This window comes from Podarcis bocagei, assembly GCF_964188305.1.
Source record: "Podarcis bocagei genome assembly, chromosome: 6".
In the NCBI taxonomy this organism is placed as follows: domain Eukaryota; kingdom Metazoa; phylum Chordata; class Lepidosauria; order Squamata; family Lacertidae; genus Podarcis; species Podarcis bocagei.
The window spans coordinates 33,669,142-33,688,623 of NC_138130.1; the positions used below are offsets into that span (position 1 = coordinate 33,669,142).

Consider the following 19,482-nt stretch of genomic DNA (forward strand, 5'->3'; position numbering starts at 1 on the left):
TTGCTCTAGAAGCACAGAGGCAGGACACCAGTATGAGGATCCCTAGCTAGGCCAAAACTTTTTCCCCTGCACCATGCCCATGGTTTGGTTGGAACATTTAAAGTCAAATGATGGACATGGGTGAGTTTTTCAGCTGTCAATGTGCTCTTCATGTTATGTTAATGCTCTTCCCTGCCTCAGCTGGGAATCTAACCAATCCTAATTTTTGTAGCCATTGGAAAACATGGATCTTGGAAATGGAATAAAGACTGCAAAGTAGGTATATTCAAATTAGCTGGAACTCCTGATGCCCCTGGTGTGATTGCTGCCCTTGAACGAGACATCCCTCACAAGTGATCCAAGATCAATCAATCTTGTGAAGAGTCTTAGGTGTTGAAAACCCAAGTGTCTTATCACCCCTATCATAAATAGAGAAGCCTGGAAGTTAAGTGCTATTGATTTCAAGAGTTTCCATTTGTCCTCCTTTTTAGTACCAAGAAGACGACACATCAGCAGCTATAAACACTCCTAAAGAAGACTTAAAATAGTTTTCTTTCTAAGTGTAAAAATGTCCTTCCTTCAAGCACTTTCATTTGTTATGGAAAGCTTTCATTTTCAGTCCTGTCAGGCTGTGAGCAACTGGACCTTAAAGTGAAGCCATTAATGTCTAGGGAGAGTCACTGATACCGAGCAGAATGGTTGTGCCACACCACTGTGTCACACACACACACGCACACACACACCAACTGACTGATATATTGTTTATGTATAGGCATAAGTAAATAAAAATGATAGGCAAAACAAACACCAGCATAGATTTATTTAATCTAATGTTTCAGTCAGAACCCTCAAGCTGTTAGATTTTTAAGATGAGCAGTGGGAGCCAAGGAGACATTACTGAGAAGACAGAGACGTGAAGAGAAATTTCAGAAAAGAAATGTTTTTGTCATAAGAGGGTACGTGAATGCAAGAAAGGTTTGAAATAGAATTAAAGTATGTGTAACAACCTTCTCTTAGAAATACACTTCTGATGCATGCTGAAAACCTATATGTTCCCTGAGGCATTTCCTGGCACATATGGCTAGTTACTGGGGTCACTGTATTATGGTGTATTTTGCTAATGGCTATTTTTGTGTGTGGAGTGCCTGTGGTGTGTGTTAGAAATGTCTAAGGGCAGTCCTTAGAGGGAGAGGGGGGGAGCAGCTGTCAGGGAGGGTTAAGAGTCTTGGGTGTGAGAGAGTCTGAGTGAGTGAGTGAGATTGCTGTCTAGGACACTACATCTGTGTGACTGAGGCATAGCACTTTGTTATGTTACTGTATATGGTTCTGTCAGTGAGTGATTTGGTCATCTCCTGGTATTTTTGCAGTATATTTTAGCAGAGTAGGTGGAGTGATTGGTGATTAGTGGTTTGGGGAGTGAAATATATTCGAGCGATTGGGTGGACAGAGTGCTATCTGTTTTGGTGCATGTGTGTGAGAAATGGGAGTAGCATGGGATGAGAGATATTGGATAAGCAGAGGGTACTATCTGATTAAGTCCTGTAGTAGGGAAAGTGGTTGTGGTAGACGTAAGAAGGAATGTGGACCTCCCTTATGCTGCTTTTGTAAAGAATGGATTCTTATTCTGGAATCTTATAATGGCCAACTCTGAAAGGGTGAGCCAAGGGCCACTGCTGAAACTCTTGCTTGCACCTGATGAGCAAACAATCCCATGGTGTGTATGTGTTAGTGGGGTAGGTGTTGCATACTGTGAGTCAGGTTGTGTCTTGGCAAGAGTGGGGGAGGGGGTCCCTTGCTCTGGAGATGTTTTTGAAATGTGCTGCTATGCTTTACTATTCCGTTTTATTTGACATTGTAATTTTTCAATTTTATTATTTGATACTGTGTGTGTGTGTCTGTGTGTGTGTGTCTGCCATTTATTGTTCGAGCAAACCACTGTTTGAGTGGTACTAAAATGAATGAGAAGGCTACATGGGTCGGTTCCTCTGTATAGATGATTCATAGGAACACTTCTGCTACTTCCAATGGTAGCAAAGCAGAAATAGAAAAGGAAAGGAATTCACCCTGAACATTTTTTTTTAATAAGCCCCTTTAAAATTGATGGTGGTCCCTCCTTTTCCTGTCCCATCCATCACAATTTTGAAGAAGAATTCATTCAAACCCCCTTCAATGAAGTCTTGAGTCAGTGCTCTCACAACCAGTGGATGGCCCAGGCAACATATACATGATTCAATAGCAATATAGGTGCATTTGTTTGTTTGGGTTGGCCTCTAGCCACAGAATTCAACACTGCCCTACAAAGCCAATTTTCAGTGTGTTGTCTTTGCCTGCAGAGCAACATCCTGTGTGGGTTTCCATGCATGGAGCAGCTGTTTCATACACCCATAGTCTTCCTGTGTGGGCAAACTGATTGCTTAATAAGTATTTGTCTACTCCTTTGGAAGCCATAAATGGCCCAGCAACATTTAGAATGATCTTCAAGTGTTGTTGTTTTGTTTTGTTTTGTTTTGTTTTAATGAGAATACACACACTTTGGACCTAAATGGATCTGACAGGTTTTTTCTTGATCACAGTTGATTTTATATTAAATACTCCGAGAAAACAAGGCTCAGAGCATACCTTATGCATATTGATCATTTGGGGACTGCCATATGTCATGGATTAGTTGAGCCTTTAGGAATATTATATTTTGAGCAGAGCAGATGTGAAGCTTTCAGAAGAGGATTTCCCCCCCCCCTCCCTGAGGGAAGATATAAGAGGGGAATAGCCGGAATACTTTGGGGAAGAACAAGTACAAGTGGGAAAAGAGCAACTGATGGGAGTTGGATGGTGCCTGTAGCTGCATATTGCATGTCATTAGATGACCTTTTTTGGAGGAGGTGTAAAAAGCTTTGCCAAACATTGCTAGAACACATTGGCAGGGTGGCAGTAGCCTCCTGCCCATAGATATTCATAGTGAGAAAAGTTGGAGAAACCAAGCTGTCTGGATCAGAACCCGACACTGGCAAGTGAGGGCAGAGAGGCTTTTAAAAAATTCTTTGATCCTCAAATGACCTGATCCAACTCTGAGATTCACCAACCTTGGCCAGCAGCTGTGCCTTGATCAGTACTGCTTATGCCTACTTTCGGGGTTGACCTCAAGAATTTCCAGCACTCCTTATGGAAACCCACACCTGACTTTGAAAAAGATGCCATCATTATATAACCATTGCATATTTTTTTTCTGGGGGTACTCGAGGGTACACAGGTCCAGCACCATTTTCCTAGAAGAAAAGTACTGAATATAACTTTCTGATTTCACAAAGGATGTAGTGGATGGATGCGGTGCAGTGACACTTTGAAACCTTTGCTCCTGCTTTTTGTCACTCTAAAGCCTTTGGCCATTTCGATGATGTGGATGTGCTCTTTTGATCTCTGCTTTGTTTAGTCGGTGCGACACAGCGTTCCGATTCGGAATATTTTTTTTGAGTCGAGCCTCAGTTTCGAGCAATTAATCAGGGACGTGGGAAAGGGAATGCTTCAGTACGCAAAGGCAGTGATTCCAAAAAGCAGCATTAACAGGACAAGGATGGCTCTCTGGCTATCACAACCCCTGCTAGGATGCTTCCTATATTTGCTCGTCTTCCTCCTTCGACAGCTCGCATTTGTGGCGGTTTTCATTGCTTCATATCAGTTGCCAGGACTGCATGTTCCAAATGAAAGGCTTTGCTTGTTGCCACCAGGCTGTGCAGAAATTGCAACATTATTATTTTTTACCCTCGCTCCAGGCCATGGCTAGGCTAGATACTTAGCTCTGGACTGAAAGTCATGTTGATGCCTGAAGGTGACAAGGGAATGAACAGGGCTATGAAACTATCGTCTCCTTCACACTTCTGCGCCTTCACACTTGTGCCCTGTGGGCTCTGGTGTCAAACCGACGAGCCAGCAGTGAATAAGGTGGAAAGGTTTCAAAACGTGTTTTTTTAATTCTCACCTTTTTTGTGTGTCTTTCTCTCTGAGAATCTTAACTAGATTTCTCTGCATTTTTTATTTCATAGGCACTTTTTTTTTAATGACCTGATAAAAAGATGACAGCCGTGAGTCCCAACTCTCAGTACAATTAACTTTTTCTTTTCTTTTTTTAGTGGGGGCGGGGATAAGACCCTCTCTTTTAGCCTGATATTGAGATAGTGTGGCTTTTCTTAGAAAAGCTCTACCGCAGACATTCAATGTCATGTAAAAAAGAAGTGAACAAGATAAAGAAAGAGAGCCTGTTTTTTTGTTTTTTAGTAAGTTGCCAAAGACAATTGATGTCTCTTTGCCAGTAAAGCTCCCATGCAGTGAAAATTCAAAATATGAACAAGTAGTTCACATATGAGCAAACATTTGTAAATTTAAACCCACAGGTACCCCTTGTTTCGGGACGCAGGTGGCGCTGTGGGTTAAACCTCTGAACCTAGGACTTGCCGATCAGAAGGTCAGCGGTTCAAATCCCTGCGACGGGGTGAGCTCCCGTTGCTCGGTCCCTGCTCCTGCCAACCTAGCAGTTCGAAAGCACGTCAAAGTGCAAGTAGATAAATAGGTACCACTCCAGCGGGAAGGTAAACGGCATTTCCGTGCGCTGCTCTGGTTCGCCAGAAGTGGCTTAGTCATGCTGGCCACATGACTGTACGCCAGCTCCCTTGGCCAATAAAGCGAAATGAGCGCCGCAACCCCAGAGTCGGTCACGACTGGACCTAATGGTCAGGGGCCCCTTTACCTTTACCCCTTGTTTCAAGTGGTGCTTACTAGCTCTGGCTTTCACCCCCTTCCACACTCACTTGTAGACTGTTCTTAATGCTGCATTTGGATGGGTCAAAAAACCCCACAAAGCTTACTGCAGGTATTTTAGGATTCAAATTTCTCTTAGTATAATGTTTTCAATGTTCATTAAAAATAAACTAAGAGGGCAAAGCATTACTGAAAGATGCTACTCACTGTTGCAATTTTCCCACCTCCTATTGCACAGGTTGCAGGCTGGGAAGTGGACACTATCTTGCCCTCCCAGAACATTTTCTGATGATGCTACATAACAGCAGCCTATTGGAAGGGTCAGAAAGTTTGGCAACCTAGTCCCGCCTGCAGAGTAGGGAATCTGCCATACCTCTGGCTCCTTTCCAGTTGGGAAGCATATTTATTTGGAAGCTACTATTGACAGGGACCTGGGTGGCACTGTGGGTTAAACCACAGAGCCTAGGGCTTGCTGATCAGAAGGTCTGAGGTTCGAACCCCCATGACGGGGTGAGCTTCCTTTGCTCGGTCCCTGCTCCTGCCCACCTAGCAGTTTGAAAGCACATCAAAGTGCAAGTAGATAAATAGGTACCACTCCAGCAGGAAGGTAAACGGCGTTTCCATGCGCTGCTCTGGCTCGCCAGAAGTGGCTTAGTCATGCTGGCCACATGACCCAGAAGCTGTACGCCGGCTCCCTCAGCTAATAAAGCGAGATGAGCGCTGCAACCCCAGAGTCGGCCACGACTGGACCTAATTGTCAGGGGTCCCTTTACCTTTACTATTGACAGGTGGTCTCCACCATTGGGGTAGCCCCCAAGAGAAGAGGTGATCCTTTGGGGTTTCTTATGAAGGGTGAAAAAAGGTTAAGGGAACTCCCCCACAGGTGATGATAGATAGATGACAGAGTGCAATTTTTCTAGAAAAAGAGGTGCCAGAACAATGAATGCTTCCCTCGTTGTCTTAAAATGGCAATGGCATCCACCTGAGAGGTGCCGGAACTGAGTTAGACTGGTGACTGTGAGTAGCCACTGAGACCATACAACACCGGTCCTGAAAGACCTACATTGGCTCCCAGTACATTTCTGAGCACAATTCAAAGTGTTGGTGCTGACCTTTAAAGCCCTAAACGGCCTCGGCCCCAGTATACCTGAAGGAGCATCTCCACCCCCATCATTCAACCTGGATACTGAGGTCCAGCTCCAAGGGCCTTCTGGCGGTTCCCTCACTGCGAGAAGTGGGGTTACAGGGAACCAGGCAGAGGGCCTTCTTGGTAGTGGTGCCTGCCCTGTGGAATGCCCTCCCATCAAATGTCAAGGGAATAAACAACTATCTGACTTTTAGAAGACATCTGAAGGCAGCCCTGTTTAGGGAAGTTTTTAATGTTTGATATTTTGTCATGCTTTTAATATTCTGTTGGGAGCCTCTCAGAGTGGCTAGGGAAACCCAGCTAGATGGTTTTGTAAACAAAATTCCTAACACAATGGAAGGGGGTATAAATAATAAATTACATTTTTGTTATTGTTATTGTTGTTGTTGTTATGCATTCTGGTGAGTTCTGGCTGAAAAAAAGCCATAGAGATAGATAGATAGATAGATAGATAGATAGATAGATAGGTGTAAATATGTAGAGATAGACATAGAGATTTATTGCTGAACAACTCCAGGCACGCCTGGAAGAAGCGGACCATTTGGATCCCTTCCAATCGGGATTCAGGCCTCATCACAGGACTGAAACTGCCTTGGTCGCACTGGTTGATGATCTCCGGCGGGCTAGGGACAAAGGTGAGAGCTGTTTCCTAGTTCTGCTGGATCTCTCAGCGGCGTTTGATACCATCGACCATAACATCCTTCTGGACCGTCTTGAGGGGCTGGGAGCTGGGGGCACTGTCATACAGTGGTTCCGCTCCTTCCTCCTGGGCTGTGTTCAGAAAGTGGTGGTGGGGGATGAGTGTTCAGACCCCTGGGCCCTCACTTGTGGGGTGCCTCAGGGTTCCGTCCTCTCCCCCATGCTTTTCAACATCTACATGAAGCCGCTGGGAGAGATCATCAGGGGATTTGGGCTGGGTGTTCATCAGTATGCGGATGATACCCAGCTCTACCTCTCTTTCAAATCAGAACCAGTGAAGGCAGTGAAGGTCCTGTGTGAGTGCCTGGAGGCAGTTGGAGGTTGGATGGCGGCTAACAGATTGAGGTTGAATCCTGACAAGACAGAAGTACTGTTTTGGGGGGACAGGAGGCGGGCAGGTGTGGAGGATTCCCTGGTCCTGAATGGGGTAACTGTTCCTTGAAGGACCAGGTTCGCAGCCTGGGAGTCATTTTGGACTCACAGCTGTCCATGGAGGCACAGGTCCAGGGCAGCTGTTTACCAGCTCCATCTGGTACGCAGGCTGAGACCCTATCTGCCTGCGGACTGCCTCGCCAGAGTGGTGCATGCTCTGGTTATCTCCCGCTTGGATTACTGCAATGCACTCTACGTGGGGCTACCTTTGAAGATGACCCGGAAACTACAACTAACCCAGAACGCGGCAGCTAGACTGGTGACTGGGAGCGGCCGCAGAGACCACATAACACCGGTCTTGAAAGACCTACATTGGCTCCCAGTACGTTTCCGAGCACAATTCAAAGTGTTGGTGCTGACCTTTAAAGTCCTAAACGGCCTTGGTCCAGTATATCTGAAGGAGCGTCTCCACCCCCATCGTTCTACCCGGACACTGAGGTCCAGCGCCGAGGGCCTTCTGGCGGTTCCCTCACTGCAAGAAGCCAAGTTACAGGGAACCAGGCAGAGGGCCTTCTCGGTAGTGGCGCCTTCCCTCTGGAACACCCTCCCACCAGATGTCAAAGAGAACAACAACTACCAGGCTTTTAGAAGACATCTGAAGGCAGCCCTGTTTCGGGAAGCTTTTAATGTTTGATGTATTATAGTATTTTAATATTCTTTTCGAAGCCGCCCAGAGTGGCTGGGGAAGCCCAGCCAGATGGGTGGGGTATAAATGATAGATTGTTGTTGTTGTTGTTGTTGTTGTTGTTGTTGTTGTTGTTGTTAATTTCATAAACTTTATACACTGCTTGATAGTTGTTGTTTTTTAAAACCCTCAGAACGATTCTATACAAAGTTGAGAGATATTCCTGCACTTGGGGGTGGGAGGCTTTTTGTTCTGATGTTGACAGTTTGGAGAAATGGGTAGTAAAAGCCTTTCTGCATCCTTTAATTTACTGCACATAGGGCTGAAAGAGTGACCAATCATATTAGTAGTTTTATTTTGCTGTTGGGAAAATAATTAGAAAGCAGAGCAGGTTTGAGATTGTTAGCAGAGATTATGATTTGGAGGAGAGATACAGATGGACTTCATTTGTTGATTGAAGAAAATCCCAGGTGGCAGTAGATTAGACTTTATCAGTTTTCATTCATCTGCTTGTGAAAAGTGGATAACGCTTGAATCTTTAGCAGTCTCACTTGAAAGGAATCCAAACTCCTGGCTTGAGAGGCTTGATTAAATTTTACTCAGGTAGTTGGATTTAATTTAGGATAGAACAAAAACCACCTGGATACCTGGGAGGAAGAAGGATGGGCGTACAGACACTAGTGAAAAATTCTGAGCCATGCTATTGTCTAATTAACACATAAGCTACATATATCTATCTGCATGGGTTTCAGTTGTTTCTCTTCAGAGTCTGATATTTGGATATAAATTAGGTTTAAATGATAAAAATTGGGGAACTTTCGTTTTTCCAGAGGTATAAACTGTCCTGCCTGCTTTAATTGATCTGGAATATATATCTATGTCATCTATATCTATATCTATATCTTCATCCCTAGGTGTTTTCTCACAGCTATGTGAGAGTTATGTGTTCATTTATTTACTCTGTTCTGGGCTTAGAGCTTCTTACAGCCACCCCTCCTAAATGTCAATAATCTTGTCCATTAGGCAACCAGATGGTTTGGGAGATAAAATCTACTAAACTGAAACACCCATACTATACCATAAAGATAAATAACCAGTCGAGAAAGCTACCTGTTAAATACCTGTGTTGAAAGAGGAGCTGTGCTGCACGGTGAAATGGAATGGATGAAGTCTGTGCAGGAGAGAGAGGGCTTGTCTCCCAGATTCTATAATGTTCCACTCTTCCAATACTGAAGACGCTTCCATTCCTAGGGGCAACATATAAGCCCTGCTCATTGCTATCTCATGTGCACCTCACATTCTGCAAAGTGGTGGAAAGTGTCTACTGGATATTGGTGTGTACTGGGTATACAAAAATCATAATGCAAACTTGTGCATAACTATGTGCAAGTAATCTTCATACCTTTCTCTGCATGGACGAATGGAAATGCTTCACATGTTGAAAAGCAACATGGGGGTATAGTTTGCTTCATCCATGGGCAAGGTATAAAAATATGCATCTTTTACTACTCTTTAAACACCTGTTCGTGACTACTACAGGCTGTTAAAGTATGTTAAAAGGCAACAGCTCTCTCTTAATTGATCTTGACCCTATGGATCAGGAAACCTTTTAATTTGTATCCCACACACCTCTCGGTTAAAAATGCTTTGAGGCTTCCATTGTTATAGCACATATACAGTCTACCTGCTCATACGCAATTAATGATTTGAAGGGATCTAAAAGCTATTGTAAGGACATTTATGGGCTCAGTCATTCATTGGAATATCAAGTTATTTGTTCAACAGATAGAATGTTTGTGGAGGGTGAAGCACCTCTTGAGTATTACCGAATTGTAAAATGGTCTTATTTTAGATCTCTCCCCTAAAGTACATGACTTGAAGTCTACTTTCTTATTCTGTGTGTATGTGTAACTCCACACCTTATCAAATCTTATCGAAGCTACTGCTTTTACTTAACCTTCACTTTGCATTGTAAGTCTCATATGCGTAATCTCTAGGAGCCTCACTCAGACCAACTGATAGCAATGGAGGTAGAGTCACTGACCTGTCTTACTTCTGTGTCCCAGGTGTTTCTGTTTCTAATGCCAGAGAACACAAGAAGTGGCAAAAACCAAAAAGCACTTTCAATGGGGCAGTAAAAAAGTGTGAACTCCAAATAAAACCCTAACAACTAGACATAGTGGAAGCGCTGTTATTTCAGTTTTGTCCCAAATGATCACTCTTGTCACCTCAGTAATATTATAACTTGCCTATATACCCTAAACCAGGCATCCCCAAACCTGGCCCTCCAGCTGCTGTTGACTACATCTCCCATCATCCCTAGCTAACAGGACCAGTGGTCAGGGATGATGGGAATTGTAGTCCCAAAACAGCTGGAGGGCCGAGTTTGGGGATGCCTGCCCTAAACCTTAGAGTAAATTTATGTGAATGCCTAGGCAAATGAAAATAGGATGGAACCTCCGTATTCTTGAAGCATTGCTAGAGTGCAGCCTAGTTTAAATAGAAGTTTCAGCTTAAATAGGGATTTGCTGCCACTATGGAGTGAGCAAATTCCCCTTTGAAATGCACCTATGTGCATGAGCTGAAGCTGTACAGGTAGTTCCTAATCCTTGGTTGTGATAAAATGCATCCATGATCAGTGCTGACAATTTTGGCAGACCAAATCTGCTGCTTAGCTGCTTTGTGGGTTTATTGGGGAAGGTACTTCCCAAGTCTTGTTGGACATTATGTATAATACACAAAATGCAGTCAAGATCTGCACATTCCCCAAGGTTTGTTGGAGATTATGCCAGATAATGTACACAATTCAGCAAATACATGCACATCCCTACCCCTAGTTGTTAGTTATGATGTGTCACTAGGAGATAGTTAAAGGCTCATGACATTCAGCAGCATCTGCTGTTGTGTGTGTTTGGTTACTTACGGAAAAGCTTCTTAATGAAAGTCTATTGCCATTTATCTCTTACCATCTTTCAGTTTATAGTTAATAGCCCCACAGCTCCACATATAGAATAATGGATGTGCCACATAAAGTAGCTATAGTATTCCAAAGAGAACAATTGGATTTGTTTTGACATAGTGTTAGCTGCTGTGGGCTGGGCACATGGCAAATCACAGATGGTAGAATAAGCATAATATAATTATAGAGACTCCCAGGCTATCCAGATGGCCATATATGTTTGGCTTGTTGGAAAAAAAAGCCTGAAGTTAAAGTATAGGTTCATCACACTTTTTTATATTTTAGTCCAGATTGAGAAGTCTGAATTCACTCCCCGCCCCCTCCTTGATTGTTTGAATATTTACCATATGGGCTGCCAATCTATTTCTGTAGTTCCTTTTTGAATCGTACTGGAAGCGTCTGAGACGTTCTATTACATTGTTACCAACAGATTTCAGTGTAATGGTGTGAGAATTTTGGACATGCTACAGCTCCCCAGGGGACGCGGGTGGCGCTGTGGATTAAACCACAGAGCCTAGGACTTGCCAATCAGAAGGTCAGCGGTTTGAATCCCCGCGACGGGGTGAGCTCCCATTGCTCAGTCCCTGCTCCTGCCAACCTAGCAGTTCAAAAGCAAGTCAAAGTGCAAGTAGATAAATAGGTACTGCTCCAGTGGGAAGGTAAACAGCGTTTCCGTGCGCTGCTCTGGTTTGCCAGAAGCGGCTTAGTCATGCTGGCCACATGACCCAGAAGCTGTATGCCGGCTCCCTCGGCCAATAAAGTGAGATGAGTGCCGCAACCCCAAAGTCGGTCATGACTGGACCTAATGGTCAGGGGTCCCTTTACCTTTACCTATTACAGTTCTCCTATTGTACAATCTCAGTGGAATATGTTGCTTGCAAACTTGAGGGTGGCACGGGTTCCTCAGTAGCTTCTTTCAAACAGCAGTGCAAATAGAAATGAGCACATCCAAGAATTCGGGTGGAATGTTGCACTCCATAATTCTAAAGCAGCATGAGGGGAGGCAAAACTACATTTGCTATTCTGAGCCTTTCAAAAGATTCTCACTGCCCTTTTGTATAATAATAATAATAATAATAATAATAATAATAATAATAATAATAAATGTAGATAATGTACAAATGTCATGAAGGCTATCTGGGCTTCCAGTGGAAAAGATGAGTCTACTAGCATCCCCAACTATATACCTGCTCCTTCAGAGGGAGAGCAACCTGGTCCAGAACTGGTAAGCTCCCTAACATCTGGACCTGGGAACCACTCACTCACAAAGTCTCCAGCTTAACAGGATTCATTCTCAGCTCATTCACTTTCTTCCAGCCCATCACTGTATCCAGACACTGACTGAGAACAATCATGTCTAATCCAACTCACAGGTAACAGAGAAATAGAGATGGATGTGGTCAGCTGATGATACTGCATCCCAGATCTCCTATTGACCTTTCCTAGCAACTCCATCAAGGGACACGGGTGGCGCTGTGGGTTAAACCACAGAGCCTAGGACTTGCCGATCAGAAGGTCAGCGGTTCAAATCCCTGCAACGGGGTGAGCTCCCGTTGCTTGGTCCCTGCTCCTGCCAACCTAGCAGTTTGAAAGCACGCCAGTGCAAGTAGATAAATAGGTACCACTCTGGCAGGAAGGTAAACGGCATTTCCATGCTCTGCTTTGTTTCTCCAGAAGCGGCTAAGTCATGCTGGCCACATGACCCGGAAGCTGTATGCCGGCTCCCTCGGCCAGTAAAGCGAGATGAGCATCGCAATCCCAGAGTCGGCCATGACTGGACCTAATGGTCAGGGGTCCCTTTACCTTTACCTAGCAACTCCATCTAGGTCACAGGTGGAAACCTTGAACTAGCCAATGGGCTATATCCTTCCCACTGCCGCCTCCCCCCCCCCACGGGCCAACTTTGACTGGCTACCATGTTATTATGATGTTTGGTGCCAACTTGAAAGGTCACTGGCTGACAACACTGATCTGCTATGGGTGCTGAGAGAAAACCCCTTTGAAGTTCATTTGCAAATGGTCGATGCAAATTGTTGCAATGTGAACAGACTTCAAAGGGATGGCTCTTGGCATCCGTCAACTGAGAGCCCCTTCAGCGGCTCTAGGGCATTCTCTCTCTCTCTCTCTCTCTCTCACACACACACACACACAGAGAGAGAGAGAGAGAGAGAGAGAGAGAGAGAGAGAGAGAGAGAGAGAGAGAATGCCCTAGAGCTGCTGAAGGGGCTCTCAGTTGACGGATGCCAAGAGCCATCCCTTTGAAGTCTGTTCACATTGCAACAATTTGCATCGACCATTCATATCAATAATCTGCCCTCAGTGTCATTCCTGAGAAAGATCTACGACATCTTTACCCAGGAAGTCTTACTGTGACATCAGAATAGCTCATCAAAGCCAGTCAAAATATATGCATAGCCTTCCGTGCTGTGGAGATATTAAATAGGTATTATGTATTATCAAGTGTGATACAATATTCGTTGAAATCTTGTTTTGTATGCTGATCTGAAATATGGATTTTCCCATTAAAAAATACTTGGGAAAGTGTCCTTTATCTCCCCTGTGCAATAACAGATGGTGCGAGAAACATGGCCCAATCAGCAAGTATATACGATAGGCAAGAAAAACATGGTGATAATTACAGCAGGCGTTTCTGAATAAGTCTAATGTATGTCAGGTTCTGATTAACTGTAAATCTACCAGCCCCAGATGATAGCAGGTGATAGGCAAATCTTGGAACCCATCATAAATTTGTGAAGAAATTAATGTCAGAGATTACATAAATTCAGGATTTGGCTGTCACAATCTTGTCAAAACGCCCACCTCATATTCAAAAGAGGAAAACTGGCATCTGAGGAAAAGTAACTCCACATTCTCTAGAAATAAATAAGAAGCAGACAAGCCATTTTCACCTTTCAGCTGCCACCTCTAAGCTGCCTCCCTGCCCCTTCAGTTATTTTGATGACAAGTTGGTGTTCAAAGTAAACAGAAATGGTACGACGAGTCCTACAATGCCTCAAGACAAACAAATGTATCATAAACTAGGGTTTGGAGAACTTGTGGTCTTCCAGGTGTGCTTGGACTCCAGCTCCCACCAGCTCCAGCCAGCATGGCCAATTGCCAGGGATGATAGGAATTGTAGTTTCCCTACCCCCTGACATAAGCTTTCATTTGCATGCTTCCCAGCATCTCGGGGAGTTTGAAAAGGAAGAGGTGAGTGGTCAGAAAGCCACTAGGCCTCTTTGTATGAATGCATGTTTACTAAAGGACTCCCTCCAAAGGGGGGGATCACTAAATTTCCCACCACCTTCATTGGAAAGAAAGGTACATAAAAGTGGAGGGAGGATCTTTCTCCAACCATAAAGGAAAGGGTAAAGGGACCCCTGACCGTTAGGTCCAGTCGTGGCCGACTCTGGGGTTGCGGCACTCATCTCGCTTTATTGGCCGAGGGAGCCGGCGTACAGTTTCCAGATCATGTGGCCAGCATGACTAAACCGCTTCTGGCGAACCAGAGCAGCGCACAGAAACGCCGTTTACCTTCCCACCAGAGCAGTACCTATTTATCTACTTGCACTTTGACGTGCTTTTGAACTGCTAGGTTGGCAGGAGCAGGGACCGAGCAATGGGAGCTCACCCCGTTGCGGGGATTCAAACCGCCGACCTTCTGATCAGCAAGCCCTAGGCTCTGTGGTTTAACCCACAGCGCCACCTGCGTCCCCTTTCTCCAACCATAGTTAATGCTTTATCCTTAGGTGGGGCACACTGTACTCTACTGGCATGGTTGGGGCAAGGCAGGGGGAAATTAGTCTGGTGCAAACACACCAGTAGAGTCGATCTACTCCATCTGCCAATACATTTGCACTGCGCCAATATGCTTGCTGCCTTGCCGCCCACTCCCTCCTGGTAACCAATAGCAGCCCTCCTTCCAGAAACCCAGTGTGGCAGCTCCATTCCATTGAATGAGCTGCTTCTGGTCCTTACGAATTCTAAGCAGTAACCTCAGGTGTTAAGGCCATCACATACAGTACTTCCCAAAATTTTACAGGACTAGGGAAGAAAAGGTACAGAAGCCTGTCCTTTCATCTTCCAGATGCTCGGGATGTTTGAGTTTATTCCAGGTCATCCCTTTCTTCATTTAATGGCTGATGTCCAAAGTGGTTGCCATGAAAACAGCTGCCAGGGCAATCTTTCTGACTCAACTATTTTGAATAAAAAGGCACATTTTTGTATGTTTTTGGGGAAGATTTGTTGCTTACATGGCTCCCCCCTCTTTAAAGCACGCCTTGCAAATATTAAATTATTCATTGGGAAATGAAATTTTGCATCTCCTTCACTCTCCACTACACTTCAGGTGGTTACATGTGATGTTCTAATTAGAACTGATCCCCATCAGAATGTGTGGGTGGGAATGTACATCAAAGCTCCTCCAGAATCAGAGTCTTTTCTTTGCCACCTCCGGACCTGCACCAAGTTTACTGTGCAGCTTCTGCAGTAGCCCCGACTACAAAAATAACATTGAAAGTTCAGTCGCACAATGGATTTGTTGCATGCTTTCTGTATTTCGGTTTGCTAAGAACCCTGAGATCATACCCTCCAACATTTCTCTGATGAAAATAGGGATGTCCTAAAAACAAGAGGGACATTCTGGGATCAAATCAGAAACCAGGGTGGCTTCTGTAAATCCGAGTCTGTCCTGGAAAACAGGAGCACTTGGCAGGTCTGTGATGTAGGATTCATGAAAATCCTGCCCTGGGAGAATACCATTCCCCGTCTTGAAGGGGGAAGCTGGTTTGCCAGAACCTCCTCCCCAGAAGCAAATGAGAGTTGGGTCTTCCAGGGGAGGACTGTAACATAGCATGTGAGTGCTTTGCCCAGTGGGGAAGAGAAGGAGACCAGGCTATTTAAGTCGACTCTGCCCCACACTCTTCCCTCTTTTTCTTTTGCCCCTACACTTCTGCCCATTTCAGTGTGAGCTTTCCTACTTGCTCTTTTTGGGGACCAGGTAGATTTCTTTTTTAGGGGGGGCTGATTGGCCCTTAGAATGCCTCCCCTTCTACCCTGATTGGCCCTTAGAACTCCTCCCCTCCCCTTCTACTCCATACTATTGGGTGTTGTCTGTGTAACTGGAGCATTTGTAGGTCAGTGTCCTTTTTACATATTTTTGCTCATAATTTTGTGCTCCAATAACCAGTGGGTTTATTAAAAGAAAAATCCTTCCCCTGAACTCATCCATCCCATGGATCATTTTCACATGTAAGTGTCAATCATCTGACAGCACAGTGGTGTCAGGTGACCAAAATATTCTTCCCTTGTGGGTGCAGAAGAATATCCTTCACAACTGTGGCTTGGATGCAAGCCAGCAATTCAGAGGAAGAACTGGGAGCACACTCTAAATGCACTTCTGATTTTTCCTTTCCATTAAATAGCTGTTGTCATTTTAATTATGCAAATCAGTTCTTGGAGACTTCTAACTAAATAGGTGCTCAGGAATAGTGCTACCTTTGGAGTGAGATTTAACCACCTAATAACTGACTAGGGTGTGTTTTAAAAGTCAGGTTCCTTGTATAGATGGAAATAAAATGTTAGGCAGTTCAAGATACTTGTGAACAGTGTATTCATACAAATAAAAGACTCTGGAAGGTGAATGTGAAATAAAAGCATTGCAAAATGTTAATATGTACTTAGTACGTTGGTGCTTTTATAGAATTGCATTATTTGCCAGAAGCAGGAGACAAACAAGAGTAAAGAGCCATAAAGGCAAACTCATTCCCCAACAAAAGCTTTGACAGGTCAAGGGGAACAGTCAACTGATTATGTCTTGGTAGACTTGAACTTTGAGAACTATATATACCCAAAGTACTTTATACTGAAAGGTATTGGAAGGCTTCAGTAGAGAGAAATATTTAATAGCAAAGCCTGTTGATAAATTGGAAATGATAGATCCCTTCCAACCATGATTGATCAAATGATCAGTAACTTCATAGAAGCAAAATGGAGGGCAGACCTGGGGAAATCATTCCCTTTGGGGGGTCCAGAAAGAGCTGGCACAGTGGTACCTCGGGTTACAGACGCTTCAAGTTACAGACTCCGCTAACCCAGAAATAGTACCTCGGGTTAAGAACTTTGCTTCAGGATGAGAACAGAAATCGCACGGTGGCAGTGGGAGGTCCCATTAGCTAAAGTGGTACCTCAGGTTAAGAACAGTTTCAGGTTAAGAACAGACTTCCAGAACGAATTAAGTTCTTAACCCGAGGTACCACTGTATTTCGATCTTATATCCACGATATGGCCTCTTCTATTCTATTCTTCTTCCCATGTTGGAATTGTACACAGTCGACAGACTGTCATACACAGCAGCAGGCTGTCTGCATGCACTCAGCTGTAAGTCTGTACCTCTGTGTGCTCAGCTGTGGAATGGATTATTAGTCCTGGATTTGAAAGATAGAAAGTGAAGCAAGTTTAAAAGTGAGGCCTCAGAATAATAATAATAATAATACAAAAAAGATAAGTAACACAGGCATAATGGAAATGACATTCAGAAGATTTTAAGTGATGCCGCTGGATTTTCCCCTAGACATGTTTGAAATACCACTGAATGCAGAAGACACAGGGATTTTGCTCTTGCAGTTGCAGCTGGTTTATATGAATTATATGAATTTCTTTTTATGCCACCCTATCCCCCCGCTCTCTGTCTTCCTTCCCACCCAGCAGGCTGCCTGGGGAGGGACAGATTGCCTAATTTAAAAATCTCTCTACAAGCAATAGCAGATGACCATGTGAAGCCCAGTGATGCTATATACATTTAAACTGGAGTAATTGCCATAGAACTCTCATCTGAGCACATATGTATAGAGTTACCTGGTTAGTGTATTCACCATACAGCAGATTGTGGCCTTTATGGGGGATAAAGGGCTGATGTGTATTTAAAAGCTGTTGTGTTGCATCTGTAAACATGCAACAATTGTGTGTGTCTCTCCACCCCCCACCCCACCCCCCGAATAAATACACAGTTGCCTTCTGTCCTACAGAACTAGTTACATTTATTTCCACATATTGCATTTAGAATCAGAGTGGAAACTGCTACTAAATGAAGACTGGATAGCGCAGCAGCAGCCTGCCTAGCTTGTGTTTAATGTATAGGTAGAACACTTTATTTGCCTAATTGGAAAGTAAATTATAAATGATGGCAATGGGAAGTGTCAATTAGAGAAGCATTCAAAGACAGCTTCATATTTTAGCATATTAAACTACTATTCCCTCTAAGAGTAAACTGAGCTGATGAGTGTCGACATGCTGTAGCCAAAGGAACAAGAGAGGTGTCAGTGAACTTGAGGAAGGCCCAAGGGGTGGAATCATAGCTGTCAACTTACAGATTTGAAAATAAGGGACAAGCAGCCTTGAAAATAAGGAACCAGCAGCCAAAATAAGGGACCTGCAGCCTCACCTGTTCCAGGCACTCCAGTCTTCCTGTCCTCCTGCAGTCTGGTCAAACTCATGCTGGGTAGCTTCGAGAACACTGTCCAACCAACTTTGTAACCAGAGGTTCAACTGAATAGAATCTGAATCACATGCACCACAAGGCCTATGCAGCCTCAACTTAAGATGGCTCCCTGGCCTGGCTTTGCACTGCAAAGTTTGCAGCAGCACATGCAACAAAATGGCGTCCAGCATTCAAAAACGCCCTCAGCTTGCATTAACTAGCCACACACGAGGCATGCAAGCTCCACCCCCCAGTAGTTCTTAGACTTCTTATTGGGTGAGCAACACAGCCAAGCAACACAGTTGGAGCCTCCCTCCTCCCTGGCCGGCAGGGAGGGAGGGGGAGAGAGAGGAGCTGCTTCCTTTGAAATTTGAGGGACATCATTTAAGGGAGATTTAAGGGACATCCATCAATAAGGGACAGCAGCGGGACATGGTGCTGGAATAAGGGACTGTCCCTTCAAATAAGGGACACTTGACAGCTATGGGTGGAATTCAATTTAAGATTAAGGAGATTGTTTCATTAGTGCAAGCATTCCTGCTTTCCTTATGGATTGATCTCCCCTTTCCTTAGGATTTGGAAGTGGCATAAATTTATGGGGCGAAATGTAGGAGCAAAAGTCCACCGATACAGAAAACTCTGTGATTACACAGTACAAGTGTCTTGTCAAGGAGGAGAGAAATAGAAAACTGGGGGGAAGTGGGATAGAATGGGGTGCCCTGGAGAAAGGTATAACTGGCTGGCTGGCCTCCTGAAAAGGAGCCCTCCCAAAAGAGTACAGTGGCACCTCAGGTTACATATGCTTCAGGTTACATACGCTTCAGGTTACAGACTCCGTTAACCCAGAAATATTAAGAACTTTGCTTCAGGATGAGAACAGAAATCATGCTCCAGCGGCGCAGCAGCAGCAGGAGGCCCCATTAGCTAAAGTGGTGCTTCAGGTTAAGAACAGTTTCAGGTTAAGAACGGACCTCCGGAACGAATTAAGTACTTAACCTGAGGTACCACTGTATAAGTCTTTAGATTAAATAAATGCAACCAGCTTCTGCCGTATAAACAACGGAAACACTCTGTCCATATGGGAGGTCTCCACAAAGGGCAGTTTATTCTGGTAGCCGTAGATCAACTCAGTCTCCTGACTCCCCTTCCATAAAAACAAAAATAGCAACTATAAAAGCAGCCACCGGGGTCTTCCTCAGCGAATGACCTGCAGGTAAGTTGCAATTTTAGGCACGTCATTGTAAAGGCAGAGAAGAATCATGTCTGCAGTCAGAGGCATTGTGATTCCCCACTGCCCCGTTGTAGCTGATCACCCCTTGGAGCAGCCAAGTCACTGTTCTATTTAAAACCAGCCTGCCTGCTCATCCAGGTGGTCTGCTGGAGAATAAAAAACACCTTTGAAAAGACCTCTGGCT

General features: G+C 44.4%; 1 protein-coding gene and 1 long non-coding RNA gene across 3 annotated transcripts in view; one reads left to right on the top strand and one right to left on the bottom strand.

The window, feature by feature from the left end:
- The window catches only part of GABRG3 (gamma-aminobutyric acid type A receptor subunit gamma3), a 300,817-nt gene that overhangs the window by 185,938 nt on the left and 95,397 nt on the right, over nucleotides 1–19,482 (top strand). The window lies entirely within an intron of this gene.
- LOC308588906 lies at nucleotides 7,805–12,454 on the bottom strand. The gene is made up of 3 exons (XR_014008978.1): nucleotides 12,400–12,454; nucleotides 8,753–8,878; nucleotides 7,805–8,278 (listed from the first exon to the last, which is right to left on the bottom strand). It is a non-coding gene; the product is annotated as an uncharacterized lncRNA (long non-coding RNA).